Source organism: Dermacentor andersoni, chromosome 2 (genome assembly GCF_023375885.2).
Source record: "Dermacentor andersoni chromosome 2, qqDerAnde1_hic_scaffold, whole genome shotgun sequence".
In the NCBI taxonomy this organism is placed as follows: Eukaryota; Metazoa; Arthropoda; class Arachnida; order Ixodida; family Ixodidae; genus Dermacentor; species Dermacentor andersoni.
The window spans coordinates 41,951,990-41,966,093 of NC_092815.1; positions in this window are offsets into that span (position 1 = coordinate 41,951,990).

Sequence of the window (14,104 nt, forward strand, 5' to 3'; positions counted from 1 at the left end):
CTCACTGCAGCATCCTGGCTCTAGGCTTTTAGCGCGGAACCCCCGCGGCGCTGTATTTCTGCTCTCGTTTGCGAATCGCGTGCCTGCACGAATGTTCAGCGTTATGCAGATCGGCCATTGAGCCCTGCAAAATACGTGTTAGCATGATAGCGATGGTGGTGATGATCGTGGCAGGCTCTAGGCAGGCATGTGCTCCACCTGAGCGTCTCTCCATGTCCGTGTCACAGGCACCCGCCACTAAATTAGACAGTCAGTTGAGACTCTCGCAGAAGTGTCGGTAAAATGCGTAACACTTCCTTGTACGCTATTCGCGGTCATTCCGGGAGAGCTATAGCTGTTGAGTATGCCCGTGAGGAAGTTCTTTTCTTCTCAAGCTGTCCAGAAGCTCTTTCCTTTCAGAGCAAAAACGCTTGAAGGTGAAGTGCCTAATATGCCCACTTCGTTGCAGTCAGTGCAAGATGGACATGCAGCAAGTCTTATCATGGAGCAAAACGTCCTTATTACCGGCCCCAGCATGGCTGCTGACAGGCGAACATACCTCCAGCTTGCGATGCCCCCGTTGCGCCTTGTTTCAACTGCATTCGTATGTCCGCTTCACGTTTCGTTCGGGATCTACCGAGTATCCAGGATGAACATGACGCGTTCGAAGGGTCACAGTCAGGGAGAGAACTTGCCGCTAATTCTTTGCAAGGCTAGTTTTGCTGGCAGCTATAGCAGTGCTTATATAGTACTATAGCGCTTTTGTTAGAACGATCTATACAAATAGCTAGGGGTTGGGGGGATGGGGGGTAGAAGCGTCACCTTTATGCTATAGTACTTTTGCATACCGCGTAGAGACGTCCGACAGCTGAGACACAGGAGAACTGTACGGAAAGTGCAGCATGGCATGATTTGGCATCTTGGTTGAGAAAATACACGGACTCGTTCTGTTAGTGTTGTCATTATGCTATATACTTTCGACAGTTGTTTGTATATTCATTACCTTTTTTGGTCCTTGTTGCTTTTTAAATCTGATTTTGGGATAGCTGGTCCTATATGTATCAAACTTCCCACATCTTACACTTGATGTAGAAGAAGAAGAAAACGAGAATATGCGCGATCAAGCTGTTTCTCGAAGCGCCTTTCCCCGCAACACTTCTCCTCTCGTGATTTGCGAACTCGTTAGATTGACGCTTCCTATAGGCAGCACAAAGCCCGGAACTTTGCACCCGTGACGTAGCGCTAGCATTATTTAGAATTAAGTCAAATTTTGTGATTTTATGTGCCAAAACCACAATCTCATGGCGTGGCACTCAGTAGGGAAGGACTCCGGATTAATTTTGATCACTTGAAGTTCTTTATTGTGCACGTAAAACTAAGTACGCGAGCGCTTTTATATTTCGCCCCCATCGCAATGCGCCGCCTCGGCCGGGATCGAACCCACCACCTCGAGCTCAGCAGCGCAAAGTCATAACCACTGGGCTAATGCCGTCGCGGGTCACGCTATATATAGATACGTACAAAAGTGCTCACTGGTAACTAAGCAGCGACGCTTGTTGATTTCAGGCCTTCATCTATTCACGCATTGCATTGGAAATGTTTGACTGCTAGAGCTACGTCACGGCTTGAAGCATACATTTTCTTAAATGCGATAGCAATAAATGACTTGAGAACAACTACTGTGTCAAATAATACGAGTTTATGGGCCTCGGTGTACGCACGAAACGTGGACAGGCTTTGCCAATTGCTGGCAAAAAATATTAAAGAATATCAAAGTGTCGAGTGGGAAGATACCTTAAAAAGATGGGTTTCCATGCTCTGGGAGTGCAGAAACGCTCCGCCCGACTCTACCTCCGACAAGTGGGAGAAGACCCTACGAAGCCCGCTCCTACAAGACAAGCAATGGGCCGTCCAGCAGGCTCGCGCAGCGGCCGCCAGGTACTGCCTGTCGGTCCCTGCGTGGGAGACGCCCACTACGCGCTGACGTGCGTCCTGCAGGACCTTTATTAAAGTTTGTCCAAATCCATGGAAGTTTACGTACCCTTCTCAAGCTCGTGCGCCTATAATTTATTGTCTAAAGGTCGTATTTGATTGGACGTGGCGTACGCGTAGTCAAAATTTTTACAGGATGCGAAGAGCGCTTGCGCGAAGTCTCTTGCGCGAGGCACGTGATGGCCTCATGTGGAGAAGAACACAGCAGGGGCTGGTGCATGTTTTCGAAGCGACAGAAAACAAAACGCAGGTCAATTTTGAATTGGCGTAGCGTAGCGTCTTCTGGTTTGCTAGCATTCGCCTGCGGCGCACCACGCGCATTTTATTATCTTAAAGAAAAAAAGAAAGAAGAGAGAGAGAGAGAGAGATCGCATACCACTGGACGCCCTGCACACGGGAGCCAGAGAAAGAGATCTGTGCGGTACCATTCAGATGAATTCACGTTGTATACTGTTTGAAAGCCAAACCAGAGACCAAAGAAATGTTTATCTCTCTCTCTCTTTCTACTTCAACAGTGGCGGTGCAACCTATCATTATTAAAGAAATAACAAGAAATTGATTCTGGAGTACAACAATGGCACGTAGCTTCCTTTTCAACGGGCGCCGGACTGACCCTTAAGCAACGCGTAAGTGCCGTACACATCCCCACGCTCGCACGTTAGAAGGATGGGGCTTACGAGGGGAAGACACCGACAACTCCTCTAGCGAACACGGGAGAGGGGATGATCGTCGATAGGGCATGAGGGCTGGCCGTTTAGCCGTGTGCTGCTCTCTGTCGCGACGGGAAGCGGCAGCGGTCGTTGTTCGCGTTTATTTAAACCCGACACTTGGTCGTCGCTGCGCTTGACGACCGGGGTGAGGGTTGAGTATCGAAACCGCTGCGGTGAGAAAACGACGTCCCGCTGGGTCGTTGTCGTGTTGCGCGTCGCGTCGATGTTCCCGAGTAGGACAAATGTAGTATGGGGCCGCGCGCGGTGCGGTCAGGAGTGCGCCTCCTGCGGTGCGCGCGACATTCAGGAAGGCGCGAAAGTCAGCTCCAGTAGTTCGAAATTTCTCACTCGTGCGTCACTTTGGACGCGTGACAGGCGACACTGACGGTGAGCGCGCTGCAGGGACTTGGTTGCCGGCGAAGCAAATGAGGGCGTGCGCTTTCTGCTGCGCTCTCTTCTCTGCTCTCAGCATACGTTCTTCAGGCCGGCTTTAGAGGATGCTGCCGGTAGTTAGAGTCGTGCTTCATCATTTTTCCCACGGTCGCTCGTGATGCTTGGTGCCTTGCTTTCTTTGAGCGGCCGTGCAGTTGGGGAATCGATATGTGACTCCAGAGAGTTTTGTTTTTTCCTTCTACTACTACTACTACTACTACTACTACTACTACTACTACTACTACTACTACTACTGCTACTACTACTACTACTACTACTACTACTACTTCTACTACTACTACTACTAAATCCTACTGGTGGCTATTACTGCTACCAATATTACAACTGACTAACTACTGCTACAAATGGCTACTACTACTACTACTACTACTACTACTACTACTACTACTACTACTACTACTACTACTACTACTACTACTACTACTATTGTCGCTCCTACGAAAACCTTCCTTAACCTAACATTGACTTTGCTGTTAAGAAAGGAACAAAAGAAGGCGTGTTCCCGGCCCTTCATGATCCATCCTGCCGGCGTCTCTGACGAAGAGGGCCACTTCAGCGACGGCGTTCGCAAAGGGAGAGGGCACCGCGCTGTGTGTATGTAGTTCGGCGCGTTGCGCTCAACCGTCCATCTTCATTGCGACCAATCAAGCCTTCATGAGAACGGCGCTGACGTCATCGCAAACCAGAATAGCGTATTGTGCAATGCGTCTGGGACACATAGCGACGATTTCTTCGACTTAGACGTTGCCTGCTTTGCGTTCGCGCTTAGTACGTTGATGTGGCAACTGCTGTCGTACTCAGGAAGGAATTAACGCGGTATATGGTTTTGCTGGGATATACATAAAAAGAAAGCACGTAGTGACCAACTTCGTACAATCCGTGAAATAAGAGGCATGAACAGGAACTCAGCGTTAGGGGTATTGAAAACAGAACGTTTTCTTTACACTGACAATAATTGCGTGCATATGATGCGTGTTTCTGCATTAAGAGAGCTGATGTAATCGAATCCGAAGCATCATTCATCCATCGGTTCCTACTGCTTCGAAGAGCGAATGCACTGTTTGGTTGAAATGCTCTCGTGACATGGCAGCGCGAAAAGAAAACACGTGCGCATTCGATCAAATCAAGCGAGAAGTTATTGTTATAATGCATATACACTCCTCGCGACGGGCACCGTGACGTAGTGGCTTTCGCGCCTAACCTTCAGGAGAGGGCAAGGAATGGGCGGGGGGGGGGGGGCGTGTTCAGGAGACGAAGAGGGCTTCTGAGACCGAAGCCGCTCTCTCCTCTATCCTGCGCCCTCTTGTCCCAGGAGGAACTCGCAGCCGACGAGTCTCTCTTTATTGGACGTAATTGTTGCCGTTTCCTCAATCAGGCGCCAGCGGAGCCGGTGGCGGTGCCGCGGGCCTGCTCTGTAGTAGTAGTGGTGGTCATGTGGCCGCCATACAGTCGCGTCACTTTCGCAACCGCCCCCCCGTGGAGTGTCTACAGGCGGCAGAAAATGCGTGCGAGATTTTGGGGGAGCAGCCTTTCTTTCTCAGCGCCCGCTCGCAGAATATGGCTACTTCATCGTTTTTTTTAATGTTTGCAATAAGCAAAACAGCAAAGGCAGGACGTTGTTACAGCGTTTCTAATTGAGTACCCCGTTCAATAGTTCGACGCATCGGCTGTGTTGATTCTCTTGCATTTCTTTCGTGTTTCTTCCGGCCTCTCAGGTCCTCTTACAACAGGGCCTCTTGCAACAGTTTCCTTGACCGGCTCGAAGAGGATACTGTCCTTCGTTGCTTCTTTCCTCAGGAGACTGAATGCAGGTGCCATGGGCATAGATTGCCCCATGTAGAACTTACAGAGGAAGTTGCCAGGGAAGAGGCTCGTGGAAACACGAAAGAAGATAAAAATGAACACTCGTGTAGACCTAACAAAAGTCCAGAGGAAGACGCTTTACGAATACGGGATCAACTCGCCGCGGGCCACATTGCAAGCTTTGATGTAACTTTGGGGCTGCACAACTGTTCGTCGCCAATCCCTTGTGCCTACCATGGAGAAAGGTGCTCTGACGAAGCAGTCTGGACAAACAAACACAGACTACGCTCATGGAATTGTCCCCTTTGCGCCGTCGAAAGCACATAAGCCAAGTTGGAACGTTAGACGAACTAGTCAGAGGAAAGAGGTTAGCACAACAGCCGAAACAAAAGCTAGTACCCAAGACTGCGAGGCGGGCAAACACTTATGGGGGGACCTAAGTTTTGGCGACACGACAATCGCGAAGCCAATTGAGTTAAAGTACCTAAACTTGCAACTGCGGGGTCAGGATGGGCCATAAGCGAAAGGGGCATGTCCAACAAACAAGGCATTGACTTTCAACTGGTGTTTATTCAAAGCTTAACAGAATGTGCCAGGGCCAGAATGCACAAAGATGTTCGTTCTTAAGCGTTCTTTGTCATTTGCTGGCCGCACTTGCTAATGATACATGGAGCATCAGGACTGCCCGGGAATTTGCTCTTACGAACAATTCTATCGCGATAATATTTTGTGAAGACGGGCCCAGGTGTTTTACTTTAGGGGTAACAAAATTTTAGGATATCGCTTGTGGCATGAAGTATAGTTCTATTGCTTGAGTTGGATTACTATAAAAGGCGGATGTTATTTGCACGAGAAATGGAAATACGTAACTGAATAAATGCCAATGTCTTGTTAATTAATTTTTAAGCTAACTGCTTTGTGACACTTGTCATGATTTACAAATAATAGTGGATGAGCTCGCACGGCAGATCCACTTAGAATGAATTTCGAGGATGACACCATTTTGTAGATGTTCGTTCCCAAAATGTGTGCGACGAAATATATTAACGTGCCCGTTGACTTTGAGCATTAACGCATAAAACGGCGTTTTCTTAACAACAACAACAACAACCACAACAACGACGACGACGACGACGATGACGACGACGACGACAACGACGACGATGACATTGAACAACCGTGGATTTTCACCGCAAGTTTGGCGGCATTTATCTCAAAACTGGTACAACAGTATGAAAATTATTTTCATGTGGATGTGCCATGAGAACTCACTGACGTCATTCGGCAAATCAGAACATGTGCCTTAAAGTAATCTTTAAATAATGCAAACCACCGCTGCAGTTGGGTGGTTATGGCGTGCCGCTGTAGGTCGCGGGTTCGACAACGGCGGCCGCATTCCGGCGGGAGTCGAGTGAGAAAATGCCCGTTCATCGTGCATTGTGTGCACGTTGGAAAACCCTGGTTGGTTCAATTAATCTGTAGTATATCCTACCGCCTCATAATAAGGTCGTAGTTGAAGAGCGTAAAACCCTAGGATTTAATGTAAAACTTTGGGTAAAGTAACTCCAAAATAAAACACTATATGCGCACACTCAGGAAAAAATAAATAAATACAGACAATGCCAAAAAGAGAACAAGTTAATCTTGTCATCCCTGGCGGGTGAATGTACGTACGTGAAACTGCAAGAATTCTTTTCGAGGCAAATAGAGGCAAAGGAAGGAGTGCCGACGCATTTTTTTTCTTTTTCTCGGGATGAATTTCTTCCACTTCGATAATTCTTCACGGGCAATTGTGACTGTCGTCGCTTACAATGATGCAAGATGTCAAAGTACGGCGATCACCTGAACGATTGCGATCACCTTTGTTGCAAACCAAGTTGTCATGTTCTTTCAGCCGGTCATTGAAACGTCTGCCCGTCTGAGCAATGCAACTTCCCACGCACTACTGCGGGATCCATAAACTAAGCAGTGCGCGCGCTAAACGTATACCACTTGCGGCGAATGTCGTTTGAGGCTGCGAAATGCTTTTCTTGGGCGAGTAGCTTTTTCTACGAAGATGTGAAAGCGTCACAAGAGCAATCTCGAGAGTGTTCACAAAAAACCGCAGCACACTCTCGTTGGCCGATCTGCTTCAGTTTATCACAAGTATACCATGAATATAAAGAAAGACCACCAATCTTTGTTGCTGCCTGGGATTCAGATTTATTGATTTTCTCAGTACTTAGCTCTTCTCTGTAGGGCTTTGGGAATATGAGTGTGTTCGGACTTCTGCAGGTGTTCTATCTGTACTGCATACAAAGCTAAAGTGTACGACGTGCCGACAGTATATATACCTATTTAAGCCACCACGTACATGAACACATATCGATGATATGCTCCTTTTGACTAATTTCGAACAAGCACTACGATGCGACAAAAACAAATTGTCACTCCTGGGTGCAAACATCTTGGCAGAGAAATTTATCCTAATATCGAAAAATCCAAGTGAACTGTTTTGTTGCACCTCATGCATCAGTATACCAATGGTTTTAGGCAACCTCTATAAGATGCATGGGACGGATGAAACTCCCACGTTGAAAGAGTGGTTGTCGGTATCAAAGGCAACTAGAAAATCGTCATCAAAACGAAATACTATGAAAATATGCTGCCTTTGCATTCGCTCGGACGCCTCCCTCTCGAGGTGCCTCATTAAAATTTTGACACCCACAAGCGCTATATATAGGGTTCTGGCTATATGGTCCTCTGCTTACACCCTGTATCTAGATTATTACGTTGCCATCGCGGATGAGAAAAGTAGAGTTCAGATACACCGATAGCGAGAGAAGGACGCCATCTGCAGTAAATCAAGGTCCAAGTTCTAAATACTCAGAAGTACCATTCTAAATAACCCTCAACGACCGGCTAACACAGCGTGACAGCCTAGTTCGCAGGGCAGGCAATAGTAAGCTGATGCTAGTCTATACAAGTTGTGGGTGCTCGCCTTGGTTTGATAGCTGCATCATTATAAGCCGCCACAGCGACAAGTACTCGTGACAAATATCGAAATGGCAGCAATGACTTCTACAAAAAGACAATTGCGTCAGCGCGTCATCCGTGTCTTGAAACTAAGGTCTCCAACTTTAGCGCGCTGAATAAACCAATGCACTCTGTCATACGGGCCATAAGTTGTCGCATTGATAGGACTGCTCTTCTAAGTTTGGAATTACAGATCTGCGCAAAGTTCTTTACGAACGGGTCATTCATTTCTGGAAGGTGTCATATAAGCGGTAAGAACTGCTAGCTATATTTACCACGCTCTAGTACAATGACTCTAAAAGACATGCCTACATTCAGTGCTTTTGCCGCAAGGAATGTATCTGGCTTCTGCTTATAATACTTTTCAATTACTTTTTCAAACCTGATAAACTGGAGCCTATTGAAGAGCTTCCTCGCCTCCGTCCTACTTTTAGTCAATGACGCACCAGAGATGCGAATGAACGAAACATCAACGGCGACCATCGCTTTTTTTTTTATAGCTTACGTCGGCAGGTAGCGGCGCGTGATCTCATATTGAGTCTGATTGCTCAAGGTAGAGATGATGTTGACCCAGGTAAGTTCTCACACATCTCATAGGCAAGTCACTGCTGGTAGTCTTGCTACGCATCAAAACATCACTATCCTGAATACGCATGTCACTGTCCTTGTCGGCAGTTAACACCTCCGGCCGTCTCATAAATGCAAAAAGTTTCGGTGCACTAATGTTAGGCCGGACTGCACATCTGTGACCGAAGCTTAGAGCATGACAGCCGAAATTCTGGGGTGCGCAGGATGGCGGGGGGGAGGGAGATGTCCCCAGCAGAGAGGATGTGGGTACTGGTGCCAGGCGTCTTCGCGGGCTGTATAGCTCAAAGTTGAGACAACGTACACTTTAAATATGCCTCAACGACTGGCTAAGAAAGCGTGACAGCATAGTTCGCAGTGCAGGAAATAGTAAGCTGATGCTATTCTATGGAAGTTGTGGGTGCTCGCCTTAGTTTGATAACTCCATCGTTATGAGCCGCCACAGCGACAAGTGCTCGTGACAAATATCGAAATGGCAGAAATTACTTCTATAAAAGACAATTATGTCAGCGCGTCATCCATTGTTTATCACACAAATAAATTTTGTTACCTAATGAACGTGCCTTGACGACGTAATGACAAGATTATCTAGTTTTCTATTAGGTATTGTCCTGCTGTATTTTTCCTCCAGAGTATGCATATATTCTGTATCTTGCAATTTCTATATACATCTGTACAGTTCTGCATAATTTTTGCCTTTCAATAAACACGTTGGAAGTCGGCGCCTTGTTTCTCGTGCGTGTCCCTTCATGCTAATTACATACTGTTGAATATTATGCTCCGAAAAAGAAGAGAAGAAGACGAAGTGAGAAACGAGCGTGGAGCCGAGCGCGCCTGGATTTTTGGGTAGTTTTTGCAAGCGTGGAATAAAGAAGACGTTCTCTACTTCGGCTCCGCTTCCTGGTTTTCAACATATGGTGCCGTGACCAGGATATCAGATCTACAGTTGAAGACCCCTGACGATGAAGCGAGCTACCTGAGGAGGACGACCGACCGACGCGATCAACGCGACGACGCTGCGACAGAATCGAACGATCCACGTCATCACGAGGCCTACCATTCCCGACGTGACAACATGGAAAGACTACGACGGAAGCGTGATACCGTGTGAGCGGCGGTCACCAGGATCATCAACGACATGACAACTCTTATGCAGACGGAACCAACGCCATATGGTGAGCTGACCGACCATCTTAACCTATTGAAGATAAAGGAAACTATGCTTACGGACCTTGATAACCAAGTAGAAGAGCATGTTATGGATGATAACCTTGAGGATGAGCTTCAAAGCGTCGGACAGTATCAAGAATCTATCGTCCTCGCGAAATCCCGCGCTGAACGCATTTTATCCGCTCAGCAAACAACGGCTGCGCACGCATCTCACGATGACTTTCATCAAGCACGCGCACACGTTAAGCTACCGAAGCTCGATGTGCCGAAGTTTCATGGTGACCCCATTAAATGGCCAGAATTTTGGGATCAATTTGAGTCTACTATTCACCAGAACCGATATATTGCGGACGTAGACAAAATGAAATATCTTCGGAGCTACTTGATGGGTAAAGCGGAAGGTGTCATCAGCGGCCTGTCGACAACTAACGAGAGCTATAGCACAGCTATAGAACTTCTCAAAGAAAGATTCGGTCAGAAGTCACTGATTGTTAACGACCACATGCGTCGCCTTCTAAACCTACGTAAAGTTCGTTCTTGCGAAGATTTCGAAGGGCTTCAAAGGTTGCATGAAGAAGTGCAGACTCGCGTGAGATCCCTGCATAACCTTGGCGTCGAAGAAAAAGAATATGGAATGCTTCTGAAAACTGCTGTAATACAAAATCTTCCGCAAGAAATGGTACTCCGTTATAATCAGCGCATCTTGTCTTTGACAAATACAGGTGTTACTAGTGACAGGCTAAATGAAATGTCTGTTCTTCTAGACTTCTTGAGTCTTGAAGTAAGAAGCCGGGAACATACTATAATGATGACTTCTGACAAGAGAGAACAAGCCTCAACAGCAAAACGACAATCTAACGAGCATTTCCAAGGTTCTGCATCTATGCTAACCGTGAAACTGACTACCGAGAGTTGTATATTATGCGAAGGCAAAGATCACTCGTTGGATGTCTGCCCAGCGGAACTAACATTAGACGAGAAAAAGCAGAAACTACGGAAATTAGGATGCTGTTTCCGCTGCGCTAGACAATTTCACAAAGCTAAGGAATGCCGAAACTGGAAGAGACTAAGCTGTGCGAAATGCAAGGGGCGACATATCACCACAATGTGCGACCCAAAATGGAAGCAGAAGAATACGGAAACGCAGACAACTGTTTCCAGCTCGTCAACAGATTCACCAAAGTGCACAGTTCTTCTGCAGACGGCCCAAGTTTGGGCTGTGGGCACTGGAAGCAGATGCTTTGTAAGAATGTTGATTGATGGTGGCAGTCAGCGCAGCTTCATCACAGAAGAACTGTCTAGGAAGCTGAAAGCCACTGTGTTAGCCGAAGAGCAGCTCACAATCTCGGGATTTGGAAACGTTTCAGCACCGCGGAAATATTATAGAGGAGTACGAGTCACGCTGCATAGCCAGTACGACTCAAACTCACTAGAAGTAGAGGCGATAGAAGTTCCAGAAATATGCGATGGCTAGTCAGCATTGACAGATACAAATGTACTTGCAAAGTTGAAAAGCAAGAACTTACGTTTGGCTGACGTCAACGCAGTTCAGGTCTCGCCTGAGCCTGGAATAAGCATCCTTATAGGTGCCGACTATTACTGGCAGCTTGTCAGCGGAAGAATTCATCGACTGGACGACTCCTTGACCGCCATCGAAACTATCATAGGATGGACACTTCATGGAGATACCAGAAGTCCACCTAAGTTCTACAAGCCGGAAACCGTAAGGAACTTCAACATATGCCTAACGGAAGCCAATGTTTCCCAGCAACTGAGGTCTTCCTTGGAAATGGAACATCTGGGACTGACTAACGAAGACAGACTTTCGAAAGATGACAAACACGTCCTGAAGAACTTCGTGGAAACAACTATTAGAAACAATGGTCGCGATGAAGTTGAACTGCCGTGGCGCAGCAATTGTTCCCAGCCTAAAAATAACCGGGATATCACGTTAAAGAGGTTGGAGTCCTTGCAGAGAACGCTACATCGAGAACCAGAGTTACAGAAGGAATATGACACTGCCATTAGGAGCTACTATAACAAAGACTACGCTGAGAAGGTCACAATGGACAGTACGAGTGAACATATCACGTACTATATGCCACACCGAGCAATAGTGCGACGCGACAGAACTACGACTGAAGTACGGGTGGTATCCGACGCCTCTTCTCATGCTCCGGACTCGCCTTCACTTAACGACGTCTTGTGGACAGAGCCGAATTTGAACCCCAACATCCTCGACTTACTGCTGAAGTTTCGCAGCTTCAAGATTGGAATTTCCGCCGACATCGAAAAAGCGTTTCTTCAAATATCGCTGGCTGAACAAGACCGAGACGCGTTTCGTTACTTCTGGTTTGAAGAAGGGTCTTCCAATATTGAAGAATTGCGCATGACAAGGGTTCCTTTTGGCGCCTGCAGCAGTCCCTTTCTCCTTGCTGCAACTCTGCGACACCGCTTCCAACTAGTAGAAGTCAAATACCCTTCTCCTGCCAAAATATTGAAAGATCTTCACAGACTAGCGGCCACCAATAGTGTGTCGGCTACTCAAGGACAGTCATGGAATTCTTGGGCCGAAACTATCTGCTTCAAGAGTCCAGAAAACGAAGAAACCGATAAAGAGGCAGAGACAGCGAAAAGAGAAAGCGATGCCATGAAATTAAGAAAAGAGTATATGGGACTTTTCGGATTTTGTCTAGCGTGGGATGATTTCTATTTAGTTGTGTGTGAAATATGTAACCAAGTCACAAAACCACAGGCTCTGCGAAAGCACTTGGAGCAGCGGCATGGGAGCCTCGACACTTTTGGTAGGGCTGACCACACTGCTCACACGTGCGTGCTCCACCCGGCGGGTGTAGGGAAGTCGTCGGGGCACAGCTCCTTGTCATCGTCGTCCTCATCGTCGTATTCAACGTTATCGTCTTCCGCCCTGCGACACTCGAGCGGGCTCGCCGGGCGCCCGTCGTCAACAGCAAAGGCTCCATCTGGGTCCTCACTGTCAGGGAGGCACATCAGTGGGGTGAAAAGGCTAAAACGCAACAACCACACGCTGGCCCCCGTTGTCCAGGTGGAGCGAATGCCACTTCCACGACAGCCTCGAGCCACGGCCGCCCGCAACAGCTCGCCAGGCCTTGAAAAGGAATTACCTTCACCCCAGCAGCCACCACCTTTAACCCCTGGAGGGCTAGGAATGCTGTCTGGGCCGGGGCCAGGGCAGGCCAGTCACATAACACCCGACGCATCCACCAGCAGCACGTCAGCAATGGTGGCTGCGACGGCTTCCACTGCGGCACCTACGCCCATCAGGAAGACACATGCCAGCAATGGTTCCACCACGAGCACAGCAAAGTGCTCATGGTGCCGACGGCTTCGCCGACGGCAAATTTCGCTCATGCAAATTGCGCACTTCTAGTGGCAACACGTTGCGGAGACCGGCACAGATGCGGTACCACCTAGAATCTGCTGGACAAGCTCCGTCTTGAAAAGAAACAAGCATACGCAAATTGTTCGGCCGGGAGCTGTTGAATATTATGCTCCGAAAAAGAAGAGAAGAAGACGAAGTGAGAAACGAGCGTGGAGCCGAGCGCGCCTGCATTTTTGGGTAGTTTTTGCAAGCGTGGAATAAAGAAGACGTTCTCTACTTCGGCTCCGCTTCCTGGTTTTCAACACATACTGAGCGCGCTTTTGCACGTTAAGTATCCGTTACGAACTGGTACAAATTCACCCACTGTTGAATAGAAGTAGCCTTGAGCGTCGGGGGCTGAAGAACGCTATTGGCCAGAGTGATCAGCATAATCCACGCATGACCGAGTGTTTGCAAGGGTGTTTCACGTGTTGGGCACTGCGGAAAGATACCAGGACACTTGAAGGGATGAGATTACGTTACACTGGTACGGCCAGAAACAATGTGTGGAACCCAAACGATTTTTGTGAAAAGTTCTAGCATTCAGCATGTTCACGCAGAAAAAATTAGGATGATAAGATGAGTGTATGATGCGACCCGGAAGAATATCGTTACTGGTGACTACATAAGAGAAACTGTCAAAAGCTGCAGATATCGTATTCAGTGTCTAAGAGGGAAGGCTGAGGTGATTTGTGCACGCAGAGTCTGGAGACGATAGCTATACTGGTAAAAAAGCTAGGGATCACTGATTACTTTGCAAAGAGGAGATGAGATAACGGGCTCTGGCAAGACAATTTTAAGTATGACCATTACAGCAAAAAGCCGAGAGAAGGATGGGCTACTGGCAGACCGACGTGGAAAAAGCTTGCCAAAACAGTGACCCAAAGTTGGAATGTGAAGATGATTTCACCCAAATAATCGAGGAAGAGAGAGAGAGACAGAACAAAGGGGAAAGGTAGGGAGTTTAACCAGAGAGGAAGATCTATTTTGCTACCCT